The 14,363-nt window shown below is 42.0% G+C and overlaps 1 protein-coding gene across 1 annotated transcript in view; it reads left to right on the top strand.

The window, feature by feature from the left end:
• efl1 (elongation factor like GTPase 1) overlaps positions 1–14,363 on the top strand; it is a 146,833-nt gene that overhangs the window by 115,626 nt on the left and 16,844 nt on the right. The gene's annotated exons all lie outside the window — the stretch shown is intronic.

Genomic DNA, 14,363 nt, shown 5'->3' with positions numbered 1-14,363 from the left:
CATGTGCAAACGTGCTTTACAAAAGCCAACCTCTTCTAAACGGGCCGTGGCCGGCAAGTGTGCCGCTCCTAGGCGTGGTATGGTTGCACTCAAACTGGTCAAACGAACTAGACTGTACACGTAAAACCTTTTTGGGCACGGTACGGATGGACAGTGTGAGTGTGCCCTAATATTCTCCTTCAGATGATTCAGAGATCAGAATATTTTTTTAAATATGCATAATTGAGGTCCATATATTCGCACTATAATTATGAGACAGACGAACATACATGCAGCGTTCCAGGGGCATTTCAGTTAACCCCCCACCCACACACACACACACACACACACACACAGAAGCTCAAGAACACTGACACAGCACTTCTCGTCTGTAGGATGGTGTTACACTCAGCAATTTCTGATGCCTGGTATCTGTGAGCAGTGTGGAATCAACCATTAAAGGAAGTCGTAAAAGCTAATCTCATTGGATTGAAATCAAGCACATTTCAAAGAGGAAACATCAGCCTCAAAGAAACACTTTAAATTCCAAAAGAGGAGGAGGAGGAAGAAAAGAGTGTCAATGGAAGGATTGAGAACCTGCAGCAGACAGGTGTGGGCAGAACAAGGTCAAACACATCTCTAGAAATGGCTCGTGGCTGCTGCACACACAGATATATACACAACCCCCAAGCTACAACACAAACATTGTTCAATCAAGCCCTTGCTTACATAGCAAAAAGTAGGATTTGTTAGAGGACTGTTGTATTTGATTGCTTTAATATACGGGGGTTCTTTTTCTAGTCACAGTATATATGTGACATAAGATAGAAATGAATAGATTCACTATTTATTGGAAGTGCAGTGATCTTAAGGTCAATTGGTTCTTACTGCTGTCTGAGGCATGATTTGGGAATAAGCCTCTGTCTGTCAATGGATGAGGATTCCACTCTGCTGCCTGTCGCACAGTATTTGTGGGAAGGAGGCCATGTGTAACGCTGCTGCTATGTTTAGAACCAGGCCAGACAGTTCGGGACAGAGATGGCAAAGGAGGATATGGCCTGGCCTGCTGGCTGGCTACTTGTCTTGCAGGGTAGCTTCCTGATCGGATAGGTGGATGACTTGTAGGCCTTTTCCATTGGCACTTTTGGCCAAGTTGAAAGCTACCCAGCCAAAGCATGGCACACTGATTTTGCGTTCCCATTACCCACTATGCACTGGGCCACACCCAAGATGGAGTAAGGCCAAAGGGCTGCCCAGAATAGGACTGTCTATGGTAACCCAGTATCCTACACATTTGTCAATTCAGGTACATTTTATGAAATTATTAGTTTTCTGTCACATGAGCAATACTTTCAAAATACTGATGTTTAACGATTCAAAATCTGCCCAAATGTCCACAGCTGCTATAGAGCCATAGCCTGAAAAGTCACGCCACTGAAGAGACTCTTTAAAGCGAGTATCCCTGAGATAATGGAAATGCAAATGACATGTCGAGCCAGCCCATTGTATGGAAAAGGCCGTTGATGGCTTGATGTGACATGTTTTCTTAGCTCGTTGACTATTTCATAAACATGACTGACCAGTTTGGTTGGCTGGCTCATTGGCTGGTTAGGTGATGGGTCGGCCCCTCGTCTGGTCGATGGCAGTCTGAGCCCTGTGTGACATCGCTGGCAAACAGCCTGACCTGCAGCGTGTCACGCTTAGAATGAGGTCAGCGCTTCTCAGCCACTCGAGTGAGCACGAGACTGTGACATCACAGCTCCAGCACTCTGACTGAGAGGATTATCTCTCTCTCTCTCTCTCTATCTATCTCTCTCTCTCTCTCTCTGCCATTAGAACTGGGTCAAGTGCCAGATATTCAGAGGCTGTCATGTTGAACAGTGTTCAGTAGTGCAATTGATTAATAATTCAGTTCATCCAGGAATATACAGTTTTGGGGATCTCAAGAGTTGACACAAACGCAACATTTCTTTAAAGTCCAAAGCAGGTTGACCTCTGCTGTCATGGTGTTTATGACGAACAAGTAGGCTGCATATTTGTCCATGCTCACATTAGAATGAGGTTCTGTTGCTTCTATCACTACCCTCGCTTTAGAAGCTGAAAAAATGCCTTTTTTATATAGAACTGATCACTACTCAGAACCATATGCTGGTGTCCCTAAAGGCAGGCCAAGGTCTTTTTTAAAACACCGTACCTCAACCAATAATTTTCCTGTAGGCTCAGTATCAGAGCTAAGGGGGACAGTGCTGGATACCATTTGGATATTTAGAGAGGTAACAAAGACAATAAAAGAGAAAATGTGCCATCAGAAATAATAAAATTAAAGAACAGGTACAGATAATATAAATGAAAGATAATACAATACAAGTTTAATAATTAAAGTTATAAAATAATGATAAAACGCTCAAATATGAATTAAATTGTCTTAATGTATTAAAGAAGTAGAGTTTTATTAGGCATCAACCGTATTTTCAAGTAATAGATTTGAAGTGTAAATGCAAGCTTCAGGTCGTGGCTGAGACACAAGCCTGCACTGCTTAAATTCAAATGGAAGTGTGTTGTATGCATAAGACGTGCAAATAGAAAACGTGTCAAGCTTGCGGCCAAATGGGTTTAGGAATGTGTTTTACTCATTGCGAATCATCATTAACTGAGTGAGAGAATGTATCAGCAGCAGGGCCTGTGAGTGTTTTGTGTTGTTGCATGGTTTCATCCTGGATCTGCACCACCTCTACACAAACATAGACGCAGACATCTCTTCAGGAATGACCCAGTGACCCCTGACCTCTAAAGCCTATTATACAGACAGACAGCCTAATCGGTGTAGCTGTTCCATGCCGTGGGGAACACCAACATGCTCTTTTGTAATGGGACTATGACGTTAAGTGACACTGGCTGCAAACAGTTTAGTTGTTTTGTTCTTTTGAGGCAAGTTAATATCAACGAGATTTAAAATGCCATAAGGGGAATACATTTGGTATTCATATGCTGATTAAAAGCTAAGGCTAGTGATAGTTTCAATATTTATGTTATTGTCAGCAAAAGACCAAAACCAACATTGTCCGTCTCCTTTCTGACTTCACTACCTGTGGCTCTCAGTCACTTGATTCCTACTGAAAGGTAAATAAAACAGCTCATAAATATATACCCGCTGAGAGGGATAACATTTTGAGAAAAAATGTTGCAGAATCATGAGATTCTTGTGGCGCTTCTAGCGTTATATGTATGAAACTCTAGTGGCACTTATTTTTTAGAGACATGTGCTGGTTTGTTTCAGTCAGCAGCTTCTTTATAGCACTTCAGAAAAAAACAATTAGAACAGATACAGACAGCTTTCACCTTAACTTGTTTCAAAATTTCGCTATTTGTGGAATAGCGCACTGTGTGTGTAAAACAGTGGCAGCGGATGAGACTGCATTGTGGCGCTTATAACTTAGTACAATAAAACTTTAATGACGCTATTATTTTTGATGCGCGATTAATGCTGATAGTGAAGTGAACCCCTGCACACACCAGTCGGCTTGGTTATAACGTGACATGTTTAACGTATGCCTGTTGAACAAGTGTATTGATAAGGTATGAAATGCTTAGCAACGCATGCTTAGCAACGCATGCTTAGCAACGCATGCTTAGCAACGCATGCTTAGCAACGCATGCTTAGCAACGCATGCTTAGCAACGCATGCCTAGCAACGCATGCTTAGCAACGCATGCTTAGCAACACATGCTTAGCAACGCATGCTTAGCAACGCATGCTTAGCAATGGTCCCTGGTGCAGATGTAAGTGAAATAAAACCTTCCTTCGTGAGTAAAGAGCCAATACTTTTATACTTTTATACTACTCTTTTCAACAGGCATAAACATGTAGAAAAGCAATATTTCAATCTGCTCTGTTTACATGCAATGTGTGCTGCGGCTCACTCAGCATTAATCGGCCATCAAATATAATAGTACTGTAAAGTTTTATTGTACATATAGTGGCCCATTGTCACTATGCTGCATAGCGGATATGAAGGGCCTATGTGCAAGTGTAAGTGCACAAACAACAGCAAAATTTCAAACATTTACTTTTCTCAGACACTCGACCTGGGAGGAGTTAGAAAAAGTAGCTTTTGCATAAATCCCGATCCTGCGAGAAAAAAAAAGGCCTAAATCCTGAGATTCACGTAGGTTCACGGAACGCCTGAATGTGAGAATTTTGAATGTGCAAGGTGCGATGTGGGAGTTAGGCATTCAACTTGATTATAGCGCCACCTGCCGGTGAACATGTATCATTTTTGGTGTCTGCCGTACATGCAGGGGTCTGAACCAAAGTCCAAAGTTTCACCTCCATAACCTGTACAGTGTAGGCTGCAGTATGAGTTTTACCTATGGAAAAATTAAAAAATTATTCTAATTCCAAAATATAAAAATCCTCGCGCTGGTACTGGGAGCCACGTTGCTGTTTGCATCGCGGGCCCCAGCCCTGATAAACTCCAGTGTGTGTTTGTGGTAATGCAGGAACGTGTCACCCAGTGCAACAGTGTGGCTCATTGATGTGTTTTGATGACAATGGACAACAATGGACAATAATGGAGCTCTATGGCACAGAGGTAGAAGATAGATCAGGCTTTGATATGTAGTAGGATTAATTCACTATTGTTTTTAGTTAGTTTTTAATGGGATTTGTGGACATGAAGAAAATTCTAGAATCGCACTGGACTGCTCTTTTGACTGCGGTCTTTGGGGTAAGTTGCAGAAATATTTTAAATTTTCAAGGAAATAAAACGGTAAAATAATTTTTATGATGAGGATTTATGACCACCAAGTTAAGTAACCATGCAGGTTGAAGCTACTGCAACAGTTACTGCAACAATTATTTTCATTATTAATTAATCTGCTAATTCCTCTTCTTTTTTTTTTATCTTTATTGAGTTTTCACAGTGTTTTCAAAAATACATAAATATCCAGAAATAAGAGTGCTATCACATCAAGGAAGACGTCAGGGATAACTAAATTGTTGTCCAGCAGTTAAATTGTCCTTCTTTACAGGTCAGGTATTTATGAGAAAACATAGTGCAGCACTTAGGTGAAAGTATAAGTATAACAAAACAAACAACAACAAAAAAACACAGCAACAACCCAAACAATAAAGGTTTCTCTGCTTTATCAATAGTTGTCCCAAGTTATTTCACTTTTGTGCGTGGATCAAAAACACAAATTTAGATGTACAGTCAACACAGAATAAAGAAATCAAATATCAAAGAAAAGAAATGACTGTCAGCTTCATTCCCCACATTATTTAAATCCACACTCTTCATACATTCCATAAAATGACCCCAAATGTTTTGAAATATTGGTAGTTTTCCTTTTTATTATGTAAGTTATCTTCTCCATAGGTAAAGTTGTGGATATTTCCTTAACCCAGTTGATAAGTTTTGGTTTAATGGTACTCCTCCATGAGAGTGCTATGACTCTTTTTGCAAGCAGTAAACATAAATCCAGGGCCGTGATTATTTTTCTAGACAAGTGATGTCTATCAGGATATAACCCTAGAATAAATAGTTAAGGGTCAAGAACTAATTTCATACCTTGTGTAGAAGCTAAGCCAATGCTTTAAGCCACTGAGGCATTTCAACAGGAAACTTAATTGACGCGCTTTTACTATACCATGACGGATGAATGAGAGTCCTGTTGAGATGCAAACAAGTCGATTTATTTGACTTCTCATGCTTTAAATCACACATCCACACGGAGCATACTGCACATTGCAGCGTAGCGTAGCGGTCAAAAACTGTTTTTCCTTTCCGGTTGGAAACACCTGACGAGCCCCCAAAGGTTCCTACACTATGTAGGATGACCCGCCAATTACAATCAGACCATACACACACAACAATTAACATAAATCTGCTCTTACACTCCGGCCCCTAATTGTCATGGCCGGCAGACATGGCAATTCAATACAGAAAATAACAATAAGAGCACAACGAGTATATGACAATGCAAAATTTACACGTCTTGCACCAAACACAGTTTAGTCACAGGTCTCTCAATAACACTATTTTTAGTCTGTAGCTTCACAGAACGCACCATGCCTTTTGCATCAGGAAAAATCTCCAACACTTTCCCAAGAAACCAGGAACCACGAGGGGCTGAGGTATCCCATAATAACAACAACATCTCCAACAGCCAAACTCTGTTTCCTCTGATTCCACTTCTGTCATTCTTGCAATAGGGGCAGCTATTCCCGGATTCAACGCTTCCAAAACAAATCCGAAATGTACTGAGCTTGTCTCCAGCGCCGCTTAACATACATGTCAGAAGATTTGAAAAGTCCCAGCGGTAAGGCTGGTTTTCCCTTCAGAAGAAGAAGATGGTTGGGAGTGAGCGCTTCCAAGTAATTTGGGTCGTCCGACAGCTGTGTAATAGGATGATCATTAAGAATAGCTTCAACCTCACACATAACAGTGTGAAGCCCATCATCATCAAGTGTCTGCTGGTGTAAAACTGTGTTGAGAACACGCCTGACGTATGCGTATCATGCGTTCCCAAACTCCGCCATGATGAGACCTGGCCGGAGGATTGAAGCTCCATTTAACTCCTGCTGAAATTAAAGCTCCTTGAATGCGCTCATGATTCAGCTCACCAATAGCTGCACGTAGTTCTCTCTCGGCTCCAATAAAATTTGTTCCATTGTCTGATCTGATGTGAATGACTTGACCTCTCCTGCTGATAAAGCGTTGTATTGCATTAATGCAAGCGTCTGTTTCCAATGAGTTTGCTACCTCTAGATGAACTGCTCGGCTGGCCATACAGGTAAATAACACTCCATACCTCTTGCAAGTCGCTCTTCCTCTTTTTATTCCCACAGGTCCAAAATAATCATCTCCGACGTTCGTGAATGGAGGCAGATCTGGCACAATTCTCTCCTTAGGACATCTTCTGTTCCATGGCCCTGCCATTCAGGCGTTTGCAATAGCTGCACTGGGATATGATCTTCCTCACAGCCGCATTGGCATTAGTTATCCAATATTTCCTCCTGAGTGTAGACAGTGTATGATTTCGCCCACTGTGTCCCAGCAGTTGGTGCATGTTCCTGTGAAGAAGCTTGGAGATATGCTGATCCTTAGAAAGGATGAGGGGATGTTTTTCTTCTGACGGCATCGCTCCTTTGCTTAATCTCCCTCCCACTCTTTATAGTCCATTTTCCAAAATGGGATCCAGCTTGTAAATGGAACTTTGTCTGCTTACTGTACGCTTCTCAGACAACAGTGAGGAAATTTCAGTTGCAAACCTTTGCTGCTGACAGTAGCAAATGACAGCTAGTTCAGCCTCCGCCGAATCCTTTGGTGTCAGGACACTGCTCTGCTGTTTGACAGTAGCCTTTTTTCCTCCCACTTGACTAGTCTGTGGTCCAGAGGCCTTTCGTTGACGTCTGAGCTCCAACAGATGACCTTTCAACCTCAGGAACCAAGCCACTGCCACTTTAAGTCTTCTCCAACATGAAAAGTAACTAATGAGATGGTCAGTGGCATTCAGTGCATCATAAACAATGGCATTCACATAGGCATCCTTTCTGACCTCTGGATCCTCAGAATCCATCCTGACATCATGATGACTTACTTGCCAATTTGCCTCAGACTTCCATAGAAAACTGGATCCCTCGAGCCAGCTTTGATTTTTTAGGAAATCCGACACCTTCAACCCCCGCGATGCAGCATCGGCCGGATTGTCTTTGGTACCGATGTGCCTCCATTGAGCAAGGCTTGAGATTTCTCGTATGGCTGAGATCCTATTTGCCACAAACGTGTGGTACCGCCTATGTTCATTATTGATGTATTTCAACACTGACGTACTGTCCGTCCAAAACACAGAATCATCCAGCTGGATTTGAAGCTCGGCCTTTAGCATGACTTCCACTCTGGCAGCTAGGACGGCAGCAGTCAATTCTAATCTTGGGATTGTTACAGCCTTTTAAGGTGTGACTCTGGCTTTGCCCAAAAGGAATGTAACATGATCCTCACCTCTGGAGTTCTTCAACCTGATGTAACTTACAGTGCCATAGCCATCTTTGCTGGCATCTGCAAAGTGATGCAGCTGGCTACATACGGGGTCACCAAAGTTTTCTGGCTTTAAACAGCGTTCAGCTTTAAATGATGACAATAGCTTGACCTCCTGTAACCACACTTCCCATTGCTGCAAGATGTCTGGTGGTATTGCATCATCCCATCTACAATTTCTTCTGCAGAGCTCCTGTTGTAGCATCTGAGCAGACAGAGTTACTGGCGACAGAAATCCCAGAGGATCATATACAGAGCTGGTTGTAGACAACATACCCCGTCGGGTTAGAGACTGCTGTTTGACTTCCATTTTGAACTTAAGAGTCTGAGTCGACACACCAGAGCAGACCCAAAGCTCTCTCAATGGGAAGTTTGTCTCTGTCCAAATCAAGCTCTTTCAGATCCTTCGCCCTCTGATCTTCAGCAATGCTCTGCAGCACCTAACGACTGTTGCTCACCCACTTCTCCAAGACAAATCCACCTCTCTTACAGAGAGAACTGAGATCTTTCACTTGTTGCTTTGCTGCCTCTTCGGAGCTCAAACTCAGCAAACAGTCATCCACATAAAAGTTTTGTTTAACAGCTTGAACAGTTTCTGCAGAAAAATCAGAGCTATTATCATCAGCAGTTTCCTTAGCGCATAGCTAGCGCAACTAGGTGAAGACACGGCCCCAAACATGCCTGCTAGTTCTTTGCTGAGGTCTCCATCCGGCCACCAGAGAAAGCGCAGGAAGTCTCTGTCCTCTTCTGCCACCTTCACCTGATAAAACATCGCCTGGATGTCACCCATACATGCCACAGGTTCCTGCTTGAAACGAGTGAGGGCTCCAAGCAGTGAACTGGTAAGATTTGGCCCTTGCAATTGTTCACTGTTCAACGACGTGCCTTGATATGTTGCTCCACCATCAAACACCACTCAAAGATAACCTTTTTTGGGATGATAGACGCGGTGGTGGGGTATGTACCACACTTTTCCTGGTCTGCCTTGTAACTGTTCCAAATGCACTTTTTCTGCATAGCCCTTTTCGATGACATTATTCAGACAACTTGAATATTCCCTATGAAATTCCGGGTTACTCACAAACCTTTTCCTGAGTCCAAGTATCCTTTGCCTTGCCACCTTAAAGCTGTTTGGCATGTGAGCATCTGGTCTCTTGAAGGGCAACTTGAGGCAGTATCTCCCTTCCTGTAGAGTTGCACAGGTTTCCATTATCTCCATAAACTTCATGTCTTCTCTAGACATCTCTTTGTCCTCTGAGGGCCGTTCATTAAAATCATGCTTATACTGATTGTTCAGCATAATTTCCAAATTAGAAACTGAGATTCGATTTACCACGACAGAGGAAAGCTTAACTTTATTACTGCAGTTTCCATTTAAAGGCCCATTGATAACCCAGCCCAACACTGTTCTTATAGCGTATTGATCATATCCACGACTGTTCACCACTTCCCATGGTTCCAGTAACCTGGGAGCATTGGTTCCTATCAGTAGGTCCACGTTGGCCTTTATGGAAGAGATGTGAACCTTGGACAAATAAGGCCACCTTTCCAAATCAGCAGCAGTGACAATGTTGTCTGGAGTGACTGGCATCTCCCTCTGTGTGAGAACTTCAGGCAAAGGATAAAAACCTTTTCCTGCAAGATCTGCAACCTCCATTCCTGACACAGCAAAAGTGGGAACAACCTTTTCCTGTCCCATCGTTTTCAAAAGAAAATGTGTTCTTTTTCCTGTGATGTTCAATCGCTGCATAAGTTGTTAAGAGCAAAATGTGGCTGTGCTCCCAGGATCCAAGAATGTATATATGTCTGAATGATTTCATTTCCCTTTGTAGATTTGACTTGCACTGGGACAATGGAGAGAATGCAACGATCATTACCGGCACCTGGGAAGAAGTTGATGGATTTTCCTCAGGTGGCTCCAATGTGCGTTGCAAATCAGCACTGGTCTTTGGGATATGAAGTGCAGTGGGATGTGATCAAAAACCTCACAGACCAAGCGTTTCTTACAATCACGGCTTATATGTCCCACCTTTAAACAACCAAAGCATATTCCCTTTAGGAACCGGATCTTTTCCCTGTGCTTTTTACGTTGAAACTGTTGGCATTTCTCCAAGAGGTGAGCATGTGAACAGCAAGAACAATACAAAATGTCCTGTCTCTTCGCATTGCTTATGTGAGGATTATTTTCAGATGACTTAACAGGTCGGGGTCGCGGGGGGCTGGAGCCGATCCCAGCTGACATCGGGCGTGAGGCGGGGTACACCCTGGACAGGACGCCAGTCTATCACAGGGCACATAGAGACGTACAGAGACAGACCATTCACACCTACGGGCAATTTTAGACTCATCAATTAGCCTAACACATGCCGGAGTACCCGGAGAAAACCCACGCAGTCACGGGGAGAACATGCAAACTCCGCACAGAACGGCCGAGGCCACCGTGTAGCCCAGGTGGTTCAATGTTTCCAAAAAGTGGATCTGAAAGGATCCTTACTTGCTTCTCCAAAAATGCAACAACATCAACAAAATGCAGCCTTTGATTATATTTTTCCATTATATCATGTGCAACAGCTCTCCACCTTTCACGATATTTATATGGCAATTTATAAACCATTGTTTTCATATTGCTTGGCATGTCCATTTCCTGCATATGAGGAAGCTCCTCCATCACATTACAGCACCCACGTAGAAACAAACCATAGGCTTGCAAAGATTTAACGTCCTCTGACTTTATTGCTGGCCAGGTTAAAGCTCTTTCAATATATGCATTAGCAATCTTGTACTCATTCCCAAAATGTTCCTGAAGCAGAGCTTTAGCCACAATGAAGCCACGTTCAGGATCCATGTGTTGACAACTTTGCACCAGTTCCTTTGGTTGCCCTCTGGTGAACTGTTCCAAGTAGTACAAGCAGTCAGCCTTACTTGCTTTGTCCTCCACATCTTGTTTAAATGATTTTATGAAGGCTTTGTATTGAAATGTATCTCCCTCAAAGACAGGTATGTCACACGGTGGCAGGGAAAGCAGGCGTTGTTGGTTCACCAAAGAGGCTGTGATTTCATTTTGTTTGCACATAATACTCACAATATCACCAAGTGGAGTCTGATCACTTTGTCCATGATTCAAGTGTTGTCTCCTGTTTTGTGTCACCCAAGCAGTTGTTTGATCATGCAGCAAATCTTGTGATGTTTCCACAGATGACAATTTTTTATTGTGTTTTGTTGGCATATCCATTGAGGGTTTTTTATTTTTTTGCATTAACCAATCCACTTGCCTTTGTGTTTTACAGTCGTCCGGCTGATACTCCTTGGCCAATGGGTTGAGTGTTTGTTGTGCCAATTTCCTTTTTCCCTTTCCAAAATAAGAGTTCATCCCATCTGTTGGCGCCTGAGAGAGCCTTTGTCCATCCATAGCTTGCAAAACTGCCAACATGGCGTCAAGATGCAGCGAGTTCTGTCTCCAATTCGAGCTGTTCCTTTTTCCTTTTTATTTTTTGCTCTTGTTACTCCAGTGCATGTCGTTCCTTTAATGCTGCCATTCGAGCCATGACTGCAGCTTTTTCTGCTGTTGCCTTTATTTTTACAGAGGAAGCAGTGCTTGACCTGTGGCTTGTGACACTTTTGTTTGAATTTTTATCCACATTAGAAACACTGTCGTTTGGTTTTATATCATCATTTTCAACACCTTTATCACCATTATTTTCAGTTTCAGACATCTGATTTTCATTTGATTTGACCCACATTTCAACTTCATCAGTAAATTCATCATTGAACATCATTTTAGCCTTGAACCACGTTTCATGTCTTTCTTTTTCCTGCTGTGGCAACAAAATCATCAAAGAATCATGCAAACATCTTATTTCATCACAAAGTTCAGTAAACCCATGTAAAGAATTTTTTACCTCAGACATTTTAATATTTTGCATAGACTCTTGTATTGATTTCCTTAAAGCATTTGCTTTATTTAGTTTAACCTTTCTAGCATTTTAAGTCACTACTTAGCTAACAGTAATGATGTGGACACTGTGTCTGTGAATGGATTTAGAATGAATTCTGAGGTCCAATGTGTTATTGTTTGTATTAATATTTATTTATCGTGTCACATGGATTATATTCAACCTTGCTCTGTGCTGTTTATACACTGTGAGTCCTCCAGGATCAGACACGGCGAAGGACATGAATCGGGAGGCATAATATATTCAGTTTGGCTCCATATGTCTTTCAGAATGTAAACATCTATTTGGGATATTAAATAGGCAAGTTCTCTCATATATCTGAAATGATATCTTGTTCCCTCTTTGAAAGGGGTTTTGTGGTAACCCCTTCTTTCTGTCAGTAGGATAACTCAGAAACAATTGACAAGATCTTGAAAATATTTAGTAGACAGACAAGTATGACTTTTGATTTCATTTTAATGTTGATGTGGATATTTACAGTTTGTTTTTAGGGGTCCAAGCCCGAGGGGGCTAGGGCCAAGGGATGCAAGCAGCAGCATGGCCCCCACTACCAGCGGTGCTGGGAACTCTATTGTGTTCGCAAATATTTTTTTAATCATTTTTACTTTGGTAAAAAATACTGCAGCCTACACCATACAAGTTATAGAGGTGAAACTTTGAACTTTGGTTCAGACCCCTGCACATACAGCAGACACCAAAGATGACACGTCAACCAGAAGGTGGTGCTATTACCAAGTTGAACGTGTTTTTGCCTGTTACTCCCACATCTTACCCCGCACATTCAAAATTCTTACATTCAGGCGTTCCCTGAATCTACATGAATCTCGGGATATAGGCCACACCCATTTCCACCTAGACTTTTTTTCCACCAGATCGCGATATATGCAAAAGCTACTTCATCGAACTCTTCCTAGGCCAAAGTACTTTTATAAATGCCAAAGTTATAAAGGAACAGCTTCCTATAGATTACAGTCAAAACAGGAAGTGCTGCGTATCTTCTCCAAATGTGTCGGATCAACACAAACTTGGTAATCTAGTTTCCTATGTCTTACTGAGGCCTTCTACAAATTTGACACCAACCAACCAGGAGGTGGTGCTGTTATGCAGAATTCATCATATCTTAGCAATTATAAGTCAGATTAACAAGAAACTTAGAACAATTTCTGATGCTCGTCTAAGACTTTGAGAAACATATGACATTAATCAGCCAGGAGGTGGTGCTGTTTTGAATATCACTCATACTGGAGCATTAACTGTACAAGTTATGGAAACAAACCTTTCAGGGGAGATATAGACTGGTGCCCCCACAGAACTAACCAAAAATGACACATGCCCATCACAAGGTGGCGCTATAATCAAAGAAAAGGCGTCTTGGCCTCTAACTTCCACATTGTATATTGCAAGTTTAAATTTCTTACACCCACATGTTTTCTGAAAGGCGCTGAACCTCAACAAATGCAATATCTACTTATACAAATACCAACAGTTTCTTTTTCAAACTACTGCCTGTGCTGCGCCCAAGCTGCAATTTGCGTTTCGCCCGTATTGCATGACCTCTGCAAGTCACAGAGCCGGAGTTGCGGGGGGTTTGGACCCCGTTGATAACTGCTTGCAGGTCTAGTTTTACTCAAAACTATGACAGTAATTGAGATATTTACTTTTTTTTAATGGAATTCCATTGCTAGGCAACAGCTGATGTCATTCACATTCACTGCAACAGGAAATCAATTAGGACACATTTAGAATGTTTATGTTTACATCTTTCAAAAGTTCTATAAACTTGGCAGACATTTCTTCATTCAGAATTCTTCATTGAATTGTAGTCTGTATTTCCTGCTTGTGTTGCCAAAGCCAGCTGTAGCTTTCACTGCAGTGTCAGCTGTAGTCTGTAGACAAGCACTTAGAAATGGGAACGGTTGTTCAGTGTGGACATGGTAAAAGAACATTTTGTGAGAAATGGCGCTTTGGAGATATCGGTGTTTCAAGACACTATACTATACAATACAATTGTGATCAGCTGTTCTGTGTGTCACCAGTATGCTTTGAACAGCGCTTCCTAGTTTCACAGTTTGATCAGAGTTATGTGAGCCTGGTAAACTGCACTGAACTGCGAACTCCAGTTACATCAGTAACTATGATGCTCCTGTGTCAGTCATCGTCTTGAAAATGGTTGCCATGGTTGGCAGAGGGGCCAGACGTACCTGCCAGAGCAAATAAACTAAGCCCAGCAAAACCTTTTGTACACTGTTTTCCCCCATCTGTCCTACTGCACAACAACCTGGTCACAGGTAGCTGTCATACACTCCAACCTGTTTATTCACTTTACAAACAAATCCTAAAAGTTTGAGATAAAAAGCCAAGGGATCATTATCACTGTGATATCAGTTTTCTTG

Source organism: Echiichthys vipera (genome assembly GCF_963691815.1).
Source record: "Echiichthys vipera genome assembly, chromosome: 1".
In the NCBI taxonomy this organism is placed as follows: domain Eukaryota; kingdom Metazoa; phylum Chordata; class Actinopteri; order Perciformes; family Trachinidae; genus Echiichthys; species Echiichthys vipera.
This window is presented reverse-complemented; position numbering and strand designations above follow the sequence as displayed.